Below are 16,733 nucleotides of genomic sequence, written 5' to 3'. Positions count from 1 at the left end.
TCCCTGAGCCGAAGGCAGACACTTAACTGCTGTGCCACCCAGGTGCCCCCCCTTTGCCTTTTCTATGTCCTATTGATTGGAAGTAAGGATAGATTAGGAGAGGGAATTGCATAAGGGTGTGAGTTATGGGGTGTTACCCTAAGATGTGTTGGCCACATACAGCAAACACTAAATACAAGCATTAACAATAAACGTACCTTGGTACAGACAACAGATCTAAGTGGAAAGTATGCACAGGGACTGAGGGGACTGAGAAAAAGGGTGATCCCTGCTTGGGGGTAGCTCATTTATTCAGCTAAAGTTTACTCTGCACTTACCATGTACCAGGACTTGTGTTACACTCTCACTGAAGTAAATACTGAATGGTAAGTGCCTTAGGTTATGCTAGAAGATTCCAGAATCCTATTAGATGTATTTATCTGAAAAAGAGATACTAAGGAAGAGATGATAATCAGTGTGTTTAGTTATAGCCATGGGTTCCTTATATCTTGCTGTGGAGGTACAATACAGACACACACAGACACACAGGCACACACACATACATACACACACATTGGGGTAGAAAATTGTAATGATCAAGGTCAGGTTTGAAGATCTCATTATTGAGTCAATTCAGGTAATGCACCTGGTGAGCAAAGAAGCTTCTCATATCAGTCAGTGCATTTAACATATTAAGAGTTTATTTGTACCTTTTTTCTATTTATTACCTTACTGGATCTGAACACCAGCCCCAGCACATACACAGAGCAAAGTCCCACTCCCACTTTACCAAGGAGTTCCTTAGATTAGATAAGCAGGATAGTAGAAAACAAAGGCTAAAACTTTAGTCGTGTCACTCCAAATCCAGGGTTTTCTATATGATGTTTATGACTTAACAGAAAGAAAGTAGAATGGAGGAAAAAAAAATAATACAGAAAACAAAAGTATCCAGCTTCTCCAGTTCTAACTTGTAATGTGAGATTCCCCTTTTTATTCTGTATTCGGTGAACACTTTTTTTTTTTGCCTTGTTCATTTTTAAGCCCCCAATCATAAGCCTGGAGTTCTTTATGGAGTCAGAGTATTTATACTCAGGAATTTATGAAAATAAAAGTCATTGTCCCTGAAAAGTGCCCTTGGACTCACCTAGAGGGACCACTTCCTAGGAATAGGCTCTACTGAGAGTCCAAACAAGCTTACCATTTTCACAGTGACTGTAATGATGTGAACATTGGCCCATTGGGAATGAGAATGAAATTACCAAATCATTTCGTATAGGCTGTTGTGCAACTGATAGTTACAATAATAAATTTCAGGACGCTTCTGTCTGCTTGTTCAAATCCACTTTGGGATGTTTGCATTTCACCCAGTTTTGCCCCAGATTTTGTGTTCTTACTACTGTTCAAGCTACTTTAAGCCAAATGTTTAGTCAGTTTTTCATTTTGTGTCCTTACAGCCTACATTCAGGCTTTACATAGTATACTGGAGAAACTGCTTGGTTACCTAAAGCTGCTCGATCCTGCCAATGCGAGGGTGTGTTGCACGCTAAATCCTGAGAAGGATGGGCGTTTGCTTCATATAGGTGTCTCATAAGTTAATTGCAAAGGGCCTCCCAGGATTCCATTGCAATATTTGTTTTCTGCAGGTGAAACTTGAAGATTAAACAACAGGGTCATACCTGACTGAAGCTAACAGCCTCAAACCAAACTAGTTGTGGGGATTTGATTATAGCAAAATGGAATTTAGGATTCCATAGTCATTTAAATACTCCCTAATATGTAATTTGATCTGTCTTCAATTATTTGTATCTCATTTCGCACATTGAAAATATGTCAACCCTCACATCCAACCATTCATTGTTAGTAGCCTGTTTCTCCAAAAATCTCTTCAGAAGATTAAATGTAAAGTTTTCTAGTATCTCAATATTTAATATTCATTTTTACACTATATGTACATTAGACTAGTAATTTTGGTCCTTGAATTTTAATTGCTGGCTTTATTACTAACTAGCTGTGTGACACTGAGAAAGTCACATTACCTCTCTAGGTCTTGGCTTTCTAGTTTGTTTTCCAAGGCTATTGTGATGAAAAATCAAGATAGTGTACACAAAAAATACTTTAAAGAAAACAAAGTACAGTGGACAGAGTAGTTAATAATAATAGTAGCAAATGTGGGTAACTTGGTTGGCATTGCTATTTAAATTCATCATATCATAAAACTTGTGTATATGATGTTCACTCCCTCATGTTCATATGGGTATTCTTAAAGTAGCACTGTTTCATTTGAACTTAAATGGCTTTTTTCTAATGAGGTTATGATGTTTTACAGTTATCAGGTGTAAATGAAAAGGGCCAAGTTTTTCAAAGATCCCTGATGATATCTTTTTTACGTAAGACATTATATGTTATTAGATTCTACTCCCTAATAAGTAGCATACAAAATGAGGAATAGATAATGATTTGTTCTGCCTGCAGTGCTATTATGCATCCATTTGCATTTTTGAAACATGCTCTATCTTAATATATATCACATGTGCAAAACTCGAGTGCCATCAGCACCAAATCATTTGAGTTATTCTTAACTAAAATTATTTTTCCCTATAATGTCAAGAATTATGGCTATTGGAGCACCTAGAAAGTAACTCAGGCCAACCATGATGGCTTAAAAATGTGATTACTTTATTAGTTTATGGCACTGCTAAAATATATGGCATAGAAGGAGAAGACAAAATGTTTTCCAAAAGAAGTGTCCATGTAATTTTCACTACCTGAGTTCTCTGTTGAAGCAAGTTTAGAGGGGTTAGCATAGTGCACTTCCTGAATTGTGGGCCTAGTTGCGCCAGTCTTTCAAAAGTTGAACAGAAAAGGAGCTCAGCTTTTGTTTTCCTACGGTCATTAAAAACATCTCTGTTTCTCTTCCCCCTACCTGTATCTGTAGGAGTATCACCACATCAAGGAACATTACCTGTCATAGTGTGCCTTTATGATGCAGGTGCCCAAATTTTTCTTTTTCCACTCTTTATTTCATGCAGTGTAGTAAAGTAAATTTTGGCTTCTTATGGAGAGGACAGCTTATAAATGAAATAATGCCTCAGATCTGCATTCACATTTCTCTGTGTTGGTGTCTAATGATTTTGTTTTGAGCCGTGGGTATATTGGCTATTAATAGAGCCAGAGAATATGGCAAAAATCCAACTTCCTCCACATTTCTATTTAATATGCAAAACCAATCCTTCTCCATCCTGTTCTTTCCCGCCTTCTCCTCCTGTGTCTCTTCCATCCTCATAATGGTGTTAAGAATTGGTATAATTTCATTAACTAGAGGTTATGCAAATTAATATAGAAGGTTTCTTTTGATGGCCTAGATAATGTGAATGAGAATCACTTTCTCACTGTAAACTAATCTGTAATGACAGACACTCAATGTCATTTGTGTCACTGACAGCTTTTTATGCTAGCTTTAGCAACCCTTGTCCTCCTGAATCAAGTTTGTTTTCTAGTCATAAACATGATATTCAGTCACGGTTAACTTTTTGGTAGAAGTTGAATGGAGAAGGTGGTTGGTATTGGAAGTAAGCCATACTCCCTTTCCAGAAACTTCCTATACTTAGGTCCAAGGCAGGTTGACTCCACTCTGTTATGTTTTCAGTGACAGAACAACAGTGCCTACAACTATGACATACTTATATAAATTAACATTGATTTAGTGAAGAGTGAAAGGCGCACAGGAAAGGAGCTTTTCCTTCTTATTTACTTAGTGAAGTATAATTTGAAAGGTTGTTATCACACCTTAGGTGCATTCTTAGCCCAGTGGAAGAAGTCAGTGAGGCAAGTTTACAAGTGTTCGTGGAGTGTCTACTATGTGCTAGGTACTCTGTTAGGTACTGTGCCAGGTATAAAGCAATAATTTGACAATTCGAGTGTTCACTGTATGTTCTTTAGATTTTAAGTGCAATACAAATTGAGAGAAGAGAAACTCAGTGCAGACTGTAGTACTTATGGTTGCTTTTGTAGAGGAACCGAGGAAAATCCACAATCTGGAGAGACTGAGGAGTGAAAACATTCCGTTTGGGCAGAATGACATAATCAAAGGCTCAGCCTTTATTTCATAAGCAAGATAAAGTTGTCTGAGGATTTTAAGCAGGGATGAGACATCATAAAATGGTATCATGGGAGGGATAGAAAGTGGCCTGAGAGGTTGGAGTTTGTCATTTAGAAGGATATCACAGTAAGCTGTGTCTATACATTACTTAAACAAATGGCCAGTTTCAGGCGTTGTGTACACATGTGACTGAAATCAGTCAAAGAACTAGTTGTTTTCAAATTAATTGACTTGGAACTGTTGTGAAAACAACCAGTTTGATTGAATTCAGTTGTTTCTCTCCAAATCAGCTCATTATTATAGTGGCACTATGTGTTAATTACACTCAGAAAAAAATCACTTAAGCTTGTTGTTTCATGGCTTACAGGCAAACCAGCTTGTAGATTACCTAAAAATTTGGCTTTTCAGTTGGAAGTTTCAGTGTTGTGTCGATACAGCCTTTTAAGAGTTGCATAGATATTGGCAGGCAGTACTAAGATATGTTAGAATTACTAGGTGTTAGGAAACCGACTTAAGTTATCACCCATAGCAAAATAAATCCTTGAGCAAAGAAGTGACAAAAACCCATATGGTATACTTATTAAATTATTTTCAGTGGTTTAGAATTTACTAACTTATAAATTAAAATTTACAGAAGGGAGGATGGAGGAGAAAAAAGGGGGACCAAAAGGCACTTTATTTTATATATATTTAAAATAATCCATAATGAAGAACATGCTATTGTTAGGAAATAGGCTTTTCTGAAGAGAAGGAACTCATTTGTCAAGACTATATTTCAAAGGGTTAGTACCAGGTTAAACATTAAGCAGAGGTCATGAGTGTTTTTTAAATACTTATTTTTTCATATCTGAATGTCATTTCAAACTTAACTTTTCCTGGAGGAACACCAACTGCTCTATCCTTAATGATATCCTGGGGCATCTTTATTTTTGCTTCTCATAGCCAACCTAAAATATAATAGCTGTATCAGTATTTCTAGAACGTTAGCTACTGATGCTTTCTCGATAGCTATTATGATGGCATTGTTAATGCCAAGTAAGTCACCGGGTTGTGACAACCTGTGGCAAGGGTTACTCACTGGCTAAATGGCACCCACCCTAGGGAATGTAGGGCGGTATAAAGCTTCTTTGAGAAAAGAAGCACTTTTCTGTGGCAGTTCTTGCCCAACAATCACATACTGCCACTATTGATTTCTTTCCAGCTTCTGGTTTATAGCTGTATCAGTAATACAACATCCAGAGAGACCAGAGGCGGGGATACCATTTCAGAGGCCATTGGCACAGCCTAGGAAAGTGGTAATCCAAATTAAAGTGGTGTCAGTGGGGGTAGTAAGAGATTGACATATGATAGAGATATCATGACAGTTGAATTTTTGAACTTTGGTAACTCTGGGAAGATGGAATGTTAAGAGTGAGGGGGAGGGTCAGAATGATTCCAAAGTTACCATTCTCAGCACCTGGGAGTGTGTGGGTACTGTTAAGTGAAATTGGGCATTCAAGAGGTCGAGTAGGTTTGTGATGGGGAAAGGGGTTCCATTCTGGATATGTTATCTTTGAGGTGCCCAAGGGGATGGTAGTCAAATGATTGTTGGCATTGTGAGATGGGGGCTTAGATAAGAGAGTGGGGCTGGAGATGCAGATATGGGAATCATCAGTTTATTCAGAATTAGGTGTTAATTAAGGTGTGGCAATGGATCCAATTGCCCACAGAGAGAACATAGAGAGCAAATAAAACAAAATGGACTGAGGGAAAGAGTTGAGGTGCGGAGAGAGGAAGAGTAGCCAATGAAGGAGTTAGTGAAGGAGCAGTTAGAGAAAATGAAAACCAGGATAAAGTAGTGTTTTGGAGACTAAAGGAAAAGGGGATCAAAAGGTGTGAGGGTGGTCGGCACTGTGAAATGTTGCAGGAAAGTTGAAGAGGCTGAAGCTTGAAAAAAGGCACTTGACACTCTGGTGACCTTTATTTAAGGGGTAATTTCAGTGGGGTGGAAAGAGGAGATATCATATTGCAATGAGTTAATAAGGAAGTGGAAGAAGGAAATAGATGCCGGGTCACACGTTGTCAGTGATCGGAACTATAAGTCAAAAAAAATACGAAAATGTCCTTAAGTTTATGGATTTTAATTCTGACAGTGCACAAGTGCTTCATTAGGTGGTATCCTCAGTTCCTTTGCTTATCCCCCATGAATCCAGTGTAGTACTGTGAAATTCTGTCGATAGCTGATAGAGTTTTCGCAACCCAAACAGGGAGCAACAGAGGTGAAGTCAAAGAAGTCATCCTCTTCTTGAGTCCTTTTCTCAGTTCCTCTGGCTCTCATAGTAGCCACTGAACACTGTTAGCTGAATGGAATTGAATCCTTTGAGAATCTCTCTCTTAACACACTGATTGCCTAAGGAAAAAACAACCAAATAACAGCTTTTCCACTGGCCAGGGCCCATACATGCTACCATGTCTTTGGAGAAAGGAGTTGACATTTTAATTCTTCAGTGCCTGTGTTTGGTACTTGGCTTGTGGGAAAATGCCCCCAGTTTCTTTGTTTTTCAAAGCGATTTTAATAACTAGGAACATCATGTTTATTAGTAAATGATCTTAACAGAAAGTCCCTCACCTTGATGAATATGCACATACACACACTATCTCCAAGTCTGTTGTAAAAGAAGGATTTTCTGTCTGGAACGAAGAATGATTTAGGTTTTTTTCATTAAACATTTGTTACGATGTCACAGACAAAACATTGCCGACATTCCTTCATCTAATTGGTTTATCATCCAGACTTTAGCATCTGCATCGAATCTCTTTAGCCTGGTACGATTAGAACTCCTGTTAACATACAAATTCTAAACATTTGTAGTACATAAATTTCCTACCACCAGTGTTTTTGCATGTTTTTGTATCATATTAAAAGTTTTTACATCAGGTTTTATATACAAGGAAGAACTTTCCGGGGGACCTGTTGAACACTGAAAAGTGATGGAGAGAAAAAGAAAAACTAAGGAAATTCTTCTCTAGAAGTCTACTAATGATTTAAATAAGTATCTGTCTCATAATGGGGTGTTGAGGTTTATGGTCAGACAGAGTTGATGGCCATGGTAATAGAACTTCATAAGGACTTTGCTAACTCGTAACTTTAAACGGTTATTTAGTCACCTCAAGTTGTTTTGGATTAAGATGGAGTATACATAGATAAATTTTATTACTTAGGATACTCCTGACTACAACTTGAAAAAAAAACCCCACAACTTGGAGTGACTTTAACAATAGAGATTTATTATCTCACATAACAAAAAGTCTTTGAGGTAGGGTTGGTCACTTCTGGGGCTTAAAGACATCATTTTATTTCTTGCTCCTCCATCAACAGTATGTAAGGTAGCTTGTTCTTCATAATAGCAATATGGCTGCAACAGCTTCAGACATCACATCCTCATACAGTGCAGAAAGGGCAGGGAAAAAAGAATCATTTGTTTCTGTAACTCTTTAGTGCTGAGAAATCTTTCTCACCCTTTTACCCCAAGAAAACTTTCCCTCACACTGCGTTGGTCAAAATTGGGTCACGTGACTCTTCCTTAGCCAAAAAGAATGGAATTATCATAATCTACTTACATTAATCAAGACTGACACTCTGTGACTGAATCTGGGTTTGGGTCTGGGCCTGCAGTTTCAGCTGGAACTAGGGCTATGGCTGTAGATGTAGACTTCTTAAAACAGCTTTATTGAGATACAACTTACATACAAAAAAAATTCATATACTTAATGTATATACTTAATGTATATGTGTACAATTCAGTGGCTTTTGGTCTATTCACAGAATTGGGCAGTCATCACCACAGCCAACTTTAGAACATTTTCATCACCCCTAAAAGAAATCTCATACCATTTAAGTAGCTACACTTCCCTTTGTCCCTAGTGCCCAGCAACCACTAATCTGCTTTCAGTTGGTATGGGTTTGCCTGTTCTGAATATTTCATATAAATGGAATCATACATTATGTGGCCTGTTATGATAGGCTCCTTTCACTTCGCAAAATATTTTCAAAGTTCATCCATGTTGTAGCATGGATCAGCACTTCCTTCCTTTTTATGGCTTTGTCATACTCTCTTTTATGGATATGACACGTTTTGTTTATCCATATATGAGTCGATGGACATTTGGGTTGCTTCTACCTTTTGACTGTCATGAAAATGATGCTATGAACATTCATATACAAGTATTTGTGTGAACATATGTTTTACTTCTTTTACATATATAACTAGTAGTGGAATTGCTAGGTCATATAATACCCCTATGCTTAACTTTTTGAGGAACTGTGAGGCTCTTTCCCACAATGGTTGAAGGATTTGTTCCAATTTCTCCACATTTTCTACAATACTTGTAATTACCTGCCTTTTTTATTATAATTATCCTAGTGGGTATGAAGTGGCATTTCATTGTAATTTTGTGGTCTTTCTTAAAGCATATGGGCGAGTGGAATAGAAAGAATGCCTGAACAAATCTGGGATCATATTAATAAAAAAGGAGAGATAGAATTGGCTGTTACAGGCCAATAACAGATTCTGATCACAAATAAATAAAAAGTTCTTATTTAAACTAATTCAATAGCCATGTTTATTTTACTTCAACTTTACTTTTGCTATATGTTTTTGACTCAGAATTTCTGACTAGAGAAACATTCTGCTGTATAATAAGCAAATATGTCTGGGTATAATCAATTCTGTAATTAAAATATGGCATGAAAAATATAACTCTTCAGATCCATTTGGGCTGATGTATTAATTACCCCAGCAGATGATATGGATAATACAATAGATGATCAGTGTTACAACATCAATTCTCAGAAGACCGTACTATTTGTCAGGCCCATTTATCTGAGGACTGGGAGTTGGGTTTGGTGAAAAATGGCAAAGAGTACATTTTTTTTTCAGAAACATGATCATGCACATATGAAGATTTATTTGGGAGATGGGTGTGTGAGTCCTGTAAATCCACAGGCCAAACTTCGATTCAGTCTGAGAGTTTCAAAGGGGCTGGCAAGAAAAGTTAAAGGCCCCCAAACCGAAAGAGTCTGCAGCTTCTTTCTTAAGATTAGCAATCATGTGACCACAGTGCTTTGTGTGGACCTCCCAGGTCATTGTACCCAATATCTTTTTTGGCTGAATTCAGTTTCCTACTGGTTAGTTGTGCTCATATTGGATTTCGAAATCTCACCTCTTCATGTGCTCATGAACTGTTTCTGCCTTTGCTCTCTCCACAGCTTGGGTCTCTGGAAGCTGACTCTAACTCTCCTTTTTTAATGATCAGATACTGCTATTTACTTATCTTACAACCATTTCCTCTTCCTTCGTTGTTAACATAATGTCAATTTCTTTTTTCTGGGTATCCTAGAATCCTGGTGTCATAATCACACTTGATATTTTATAAATTAAAGAGAACTTAGAAGTCATTTAGTCCCCATTTTCTTACTGTGGGAACTGCATTCAAGCCCATACCCTCCAGTTGGGCCTGGCACCTTGACAACTAACCTCTGTTAGTACTCATAGCCACAAACATACAGTGATTCCTTGATATCGGTCTGAGCATGGGTGTGGGTGATTTTGCCGACAAATACCATCTGGGCCCTTGTTCTCTCTTGGGAACCTATTAAATCAGAATCTCTAGGAGTAGAACCCCAAACTGGTACGTTATAGGCTCCTAAGAATGATTAAAATATGCATCTAGTTCTGAGAGCTGCTGACTAGTATAACTTCCCCAAAAATTGCTTTAAGAAGTATGGATGTCAATGCCATAAAGGGCTGTGCTTGGATACTACCATCAGTTTCTTGGGTTGATGTCATGTAGACAGCCATAACCCTTTATATCCCTGCTCTGAAATGCTCCTTGGTACCTCTATAAAGACCATCTTGACCCGGAAGGACCATAATTGATTCAATTTGGTATTTCCCATGATTTTTAAAAATATATTTATTATCTATGTCAAGATGTAGGTAAGAGCACATCCAAAAAGTATTTCTGCCTCTCCATAAATTTGATGTCTTTATTTTTTGTTTAGGGATATGTGTCTTAGAAAGTTTGATTTCTTTACATTGGTGTCATGTATGCTGTATACATTTGGCTTAAAAGATGAGTTTTAGGAATCCTGAGGCACATTGACTATTCTGCTCTTTTACCCTTTATCATCTAGTTTGTTCAAATGATGACACTTTTTCCCCTGATTTAGCAGGATTATTGCTCAGATATGTGTTCAAGTGAAGTGTTCCAGGGAACATATTTAGGCATTTCCTGGTTTTCTTCCGTGAATTAACTCTGAATAACATATGATTGTATTTTTATACCTCGGATTTGGATTCCGTTCACTTTAGATGTGCATTCCAAACACGGCCATTGGTGTTGAATTCATAATGCAAAGTTGTTTGGAAATCGTGGCGTGTTAGTTTGTTCACACCAAATAGACTTGTTGGGAGGTGTGAGCGGTTCTTGGAAATTGCTCCCAGAGAAACCAATCATCATCAAGCTTTATTACATGTGCATGGTGTAAAGTGCTTCAAAATCTATAATAGCAACAAAAAACATGGTACTAGTCGATGGATACAAAAGCATATGTAATATATAAGTGTCTACCTGCAGACAGCCTTGTGCTGAGCACTTGGATTGTGACCTGATACTGACATTTATATTTGCAAGCTGTGTTGTATATTGGGGTGATTGCTGTAACAAGCTAGTTAATAAATAGGAGCAGAAAATTGTCCCAGAGCTTCTAATATAAGGCAAACAGCCTATGTCTACCTGTATGACTATGGAATCATTTTCTAAGTGATTAAGTAAAAAATGATCAGCTAGACCAGCGGTTCTCAACTCTGGCTGCATATTAGGATCACCTAGGAAGATTTAAAAAATAATAATAGTAATAATACCAGGTCTCTAGTTGCACAGATTCTGACTTAATTGGTCTGGAGTGGGGCCCAGGTGTCAGTATTTTTTTTAAGTCCCCCAGGTGATTCTAATGTGCAACCAATGTTGAGAATTCCAGGACTTGACTATATGCCTTGTGAGGATAGGCCAGTGCCTAACACATGGCAGTTCAATAAATATCTGTTTCATGCAAAGTTACCAGCAGGAGAGGTGGTAGAAAGCTACATAGTTAGATTCAGTTTTTCAGGCGTTCAGATAGCAACATTAGCTGAATGTTTCGAGTCATCTGAGAGCTGCGGATGTTTACAAAGAATGTGATCTCTCAAAAGCCCTCATTAGGAGGGTATCTTAACTAATGGCCCATTATGCCTGTGTCTGGCCTAAGATACAAGTGTCAAGAACAAAAATGCACAGGTCCTGACCTCAAGGCCCTGACCTCAAGGTAATCTACAAAGCTCTACTAATTTCCGATGTTCTCCTTTCTGTGTGGTCTCCTTCCTGCTCTTTTTTTTTTTAAGATTTTACTTATTTATTTGACAGAGATAGAGATAGCCAGCGAGAGAGGGAACAGAAGCAGGCTCATAGCGGAGGAGCCTGATGTGGGGCTTGATCCCATAATGCCGGGATCACGCCCTGAGCTGAAGGCAGATGCTTAACCGCTGTGCCACCCAGGCGCCCCTCCTTCCTGCTCTTAACTCCCTTAAGAAATGTGGATAAATACTACCGTCAGGTGGGTCTTGTTTCTCTTTTCATTATAATATGAAGAGGACGGTGAAAATATGTTGAATAAACAGAGCAAGAGACCCCTGTGGAAGTTTCAAGATCGTTTCCAAGTCTGTTAGTGCAGTCAAGTCTGGGCTAAACTCATGCTGTAATTCCTACTTTGAGATATAGCTTACTTTTTTTTTTTAATTTTATTATATTATGTTAATCACCATACAGTACATCCCCAGATTCCGATGTAAAGTTTGATGCTTCATTAGTTGCGTATAACACCCAGTGCACCATGCAATACGTGCCCTCCTTACTACCCATCACCAGTCTATCCCATTCCCCCACCCCCTCCCCTCTGAAGTCTTCAGTTTGTTTCTCATAGTCCATAGTCTCTCATGTTTCATTCCCCCTTCTGATTACCCCCCTTTTCTTTATCCCTTTCTTCCCCTACCGATCATCCTAGTTCTTATGTTCCATAGATGAGAGAAATCATATGATAATTGTCTTTCTTTGCTTGACTTATTTCACTTAGCATTATCTCCTCCAGTGCTGTCCATGTTGCAGCAAATGTTGAGAACTCGTTCTTTCTGATAGCTGAGTATTATTCCATTGTATATATGGACCACAGCTTCTTAATCCAGTCATCTGTTGAAGGGCATCTCGGCTCCTTCCATGATTTGGAGATATAGCTTACTCTTAATTGCATCTCAGAAACTGTTCCAAACAGAAACATTTCAAGCTAGTTTCCATCTCTTACTCTTTGTCATAACTTCGATGACTTCAGAGTCTTATCCCAAACGCCAGGGTTATGACTCCAATTTAAATATGTAAATTTAAGAAATGTAATGCCAGTGCCCTTTCTTTTTAGTGTAGATTGGCTCCAAACACTGGCATAGCTGGGATTCGATAATTACTTTGGCCTATAGTAAATCTAGTTGGGTAGTGAATCAGGTAACATTTAACTAATTGATTGTATTTTCTTTTTATTAATTCCATGTTTGCAATTGAGTTGAGTTATGTATGAAGCTGTAAAAACATCCCGCTGTTCTTTGAAAATGGTGTTATATTTTATCACACAGTGTCTTAAGCATACTAATGTTTAAGGAGATGACGTGAGGATTAAACTGCGGCTTTAGTTTGTGAACAACATAGCTCTCCACAGTAGTTGACACAACATACATGTAGTGAAAATGACAGTCAGCTGATCTATTAAGTGTGGGGACTGATGTCTTGTGTCAAAGATTTCTGTGTCACTGCTGGGAGACGTGCGTGTGCATTATTCATCTCGGCTCAGGCACTACATTCAAATCCTTTCCAAGTGTTCCCTTTTGAAGCACTTTCATGCTGAATTGCTGTCTGTGAATTTGTGCTGTACATTTAACACCCAATTTGACTTTTCACAGAATCACGGTAGCAGAGTAGGGTAGAAACTAAGAGTCAAAGAGTAGCTTAATCTGAAAATCCCAGCTTTATGTAGATACAGTTGGTGTAAGAGGACTCCGGTGAGGAAGTGCTCTCCAAAAATGAAAGCTCTACATGTGTTAGGTGGGATTATTGTACTCAAGTATGCTTGGCATGAAAACCCCTCTGTTTTGCTGATTAGTAGACTTTCACTAATTACCCATCAAGAAAAAGGAAAAAAAGAAATAACTTTCAATTCTGTTTTAGTAGTCTCACCTGAGGAATTTAACCAGTTGGGCTTTTTTTTTTTTTAAATTTTAACACTCAGGAGATTAATTCAGTTTATATCTAAAAGAGGAAAAAGACCTTTTTCTTCAAGGGTTGACTAGTGTAGAAAGGCCTATAATTAATGCAGTAAGTGATATTCTGTAAATTGCGTTTGAATAGAATCCCCTTCCCCCCAGTCATTCACCCCAAGGGCATTCTAACAATTGAAATTCAGGGAGAGAACTCTGCTTGTTTTACCTTGTGTGTCTTAAAACAGAACACTTGGTGGCAGTCCTCCTTAAGCACCAAATTTCCTTGATTTAGCTCTTTCTTGGGGGAAACAAAAGAGTTTCCCTCAAGCTTTTCTTGGGCTCCTGACAGATTCCTTTCTCCTTTATGTGGTAACTGAATTACTAAGACTTTTCCTCCAGTGAGGAAACAGCAGTTGGGGGACTCTAGCCTTATGATTGCTTTTTCATTTGAGACTCAGCTAGTTTAGGAAGGAATTGTTTTCTTGGGGTTTTAAGACACACCTCCATTCTTTGTATTATCAGTGATTTAATTGCTCTCTGTTCCTTCTCCCTTCTCTTTTCTCAAGCAGCTCTGTTAGCAAGTGTGATTTGGATTTAGGCTTGTCCTATTGTCCTCTTCAATAGCATCTACCAGCCTCTTGACCATACAACACATCTTGAAACCAGAAGGTATTCTTGGGTGGCAATAATGTGTGTCTCCTTCACAATATCATAGTTTGCGCAAACTGTGGTTCTGTATGTTCCTAGAACTGTATGGCTGTCACTCTCAGAAATTTCCTTATGGAACAATGGCTCCTAAGTTATACTGGAAAGGTTTCTCTAAATACCATGAAAGGAGAATCTAAATGCATGTGTTATTTTTGACCAAATGAACAAAATCCATCATTTTTCTATAATTCGTGTCCTTTCCTTTCATTGCAATTAAGTAGTATTCCATATGTGTGACTTTTTTTTCTTTTAAGCACCCACATCTGCAGTATGTGGGGAGGAAAAATAATTTTTCCTGTACTCTTTTAAGTTCTTGGCTGAGATACCCCTGCGCTAAAAGAAAGATTAACAGAAGAAAAACAAGTAGAAGGTTAATAACAGGTTTACCTCCTGTATGTGTGGGAGGTACCCAGGAAAACTGATATACTCCCAGAAATGGTCCAAGCGAACACCTTAAAAATTATCTCCAGCTAAAGAGAAAAGATGTTTGGGGGTGGGGGTGAGGAGCCAGTTATGGGAGGCTATCAGGAAAAGCACAGTAAACAAGGGTAAGGTTGTTATACAGTTCTAGGTCATTGCCTTTTCCACCGCTAAAAGTTTCTAGAGATTTAGAATCATCTTTCTCTTCGTGGTACAGAGAGGGAGACACCCTTACAAATGGAGATTTTCTTTACAAATCTAAAAGTCTCTTATAAAAGGCTAAACTCCACTCAGTTTTCAGAGCTTTTCCTATGTCAGCTGTTTCTTAAAAATAATCAGCCTAAAATAATCCTTATGGCAAAGAGGCATATTTTGGGGTGATATATTCTGCTTCCCTTCAGTTCGTCAAATCATCTTTTATTTACCTTTTTTTAAAAAGATTTATTTATTTATTTGAGAGCCAGAGAGCACACACATGAGCTTTGGGGGAGCACAGGGAGAGGGAGAGAGAAATTCAAGCAGACTCCATGCTGAGTGCAGAGCCTGACTCCAGGCTCAATCTCACGATCCTGAGATCCAACCTGAGCCAAAATAGAGTTGGTTGCTTTAATATCTTCTGATATGTTTTGTACAGTGGTTGATATGAGATCCAAGATGATAGTCTATATGACAAAGTTCAGTCTCTGTTCGCTAAGGTTGTTGTGAGATTTCTGTTTATTCACTTCGCGCAGGGCTTCTCCGCCAAAGCACTATCAGCATTTCAGGTTGGGTAATTCCTTGTCATAGGGGAGTTGTCCTGAACCTTGTAGGATGTTTAGCATCCCTGGCCTCTACCCACTACATGCCAGTGGCAGCCCCCCCCCCAACAGTGACAGAAATATCTGCAGATATTGTCAAATGTCTCCAGGGTGGGGTGGAGTGGGGACAAAATTATCCCCAGTTGAGAAGTCATGGGTTAGAATATCTGGTGCCTGGCCTTTCATTAAAATGTACCATCAGTTGTCCATATAAACTGTATATACCGTTTTCAGTTAGTGCCAGTTATACTCTGTGTTTGTACCACCCTCATGACCTTCAATATACTTCCTATATTTGAAGAGTTAAAAATAGCCTCATCTGTTTTCTGTGATTGTGACATGATTATCCAAGTAATTTATAATATCCTTCCCTAAGCCCCATTTTCAAGCGTTTTCTCTTACAAAGCAATAATCTATAACATACCACAAACAGTTCATCTGTGTCATTTCTGCATTGGTCTCTGATCTGTGTGTTATGCTGACTTGCCATTATTTTTAAAGCAGTGATGCTAAAACTATTTTGGATAAATACTTTCATTGCTTTGTGACTTTGCTGCAAAGATTAAACACTTTATTTTAATATTTTTGGGGGGGATTTCTTTTTTACTAAGGACTTTTAGCCTGCATTGCTTTTTTAAGATACCATGTTCTGATAATTTATTTTTTAAGTTTACCCTTTCAACATAACTGCTGCTATAAGCCTGAGATGCATCATACATTTTCAGGACCTGTCATCCCACTAGTATTTCCATTTTTCCCCTCAAATTCCCAGGAATTTTATACAGACAGATTTCCTATTTAAAGATAACTTTGATTTTGTATAAACCTCACTGTGCCATTTAAGTAATAAATATTGGTGCATGAACTGGTTTGACTTTCTGCTGAGAACTGCTAAAAGCCTTTTAATAGAAAACAATAGGGAATGTCAAACACTGAATCACGATCTCACTGAAGCAATTTTTCTTAGAAAGACTTTCATCACACAGAAGTTTTATCATTGCTCAAATTTTGCCAGAAATTACGTCCGGTTAAATTCTATTGTGATGCCTTGTGCAGCTTGTTTACACATGTTTTTATGAATAAAAAGCATGCTTTTAATATGTTGCTACCTTTTAACTTAGTTTTTATCTATAGATATATTTAGAGACAAAATGAGATTATGACTTTATTTTAGGTAAGGAGATATGGTATAATAGCCACATGCATGTTTAATAGTATACGACTGGTCACTTTGAAGCAAATACGCTAGAATTCCCCCAGATGAGCTACTTATTTTCACTCTGTCTTCTTGCCAGTCTTTGCCCTCTAACCCAGGCCAGCTGTCTGACAATGGAGACCACGTGAAAGGAATGTAGACTTGGCAGAGTTGTCACCACTATAGAAAATTAGCAGTACATATAAACTACTAGGTTT

The 16,733-nt window shown here is 38.0% G+C and overlaps 1 protein-coding gene across 1 annotated transcript in view; it reads left to right on the top strand.

The window, feature by feature from the left end:
• Positions 1–16,733, top strand: part of TENM1 (teneurin transmembrane protein 1) — a 761,614-nt gene that overhangs the window by 32,187 nt on the left and 712,694 nt on the right. The window lies entirely within an intron of this gene.

The sequence above is a fragment of the Ailuropoda melanoleuca genome, chromosome X (assembly GCF_002007445.2).
Source record: "Ailuropoda melanoleuca isolate Jingjing chromosome X, ASM200744v2, whole genome shotgun sequence".
Taxonomy (NCBI): domain Eukaryota; kingdom Metazoa; phylum Chordata; class Mammalia; order Carnivora; family Ursidae; genus Ailuropoda; species Ailuropoda melanoleuca.
Note: the sequence above shows the minus strand (reverse complement) of the source record. Positions and strands in the feature narration are given on the sequence as shown.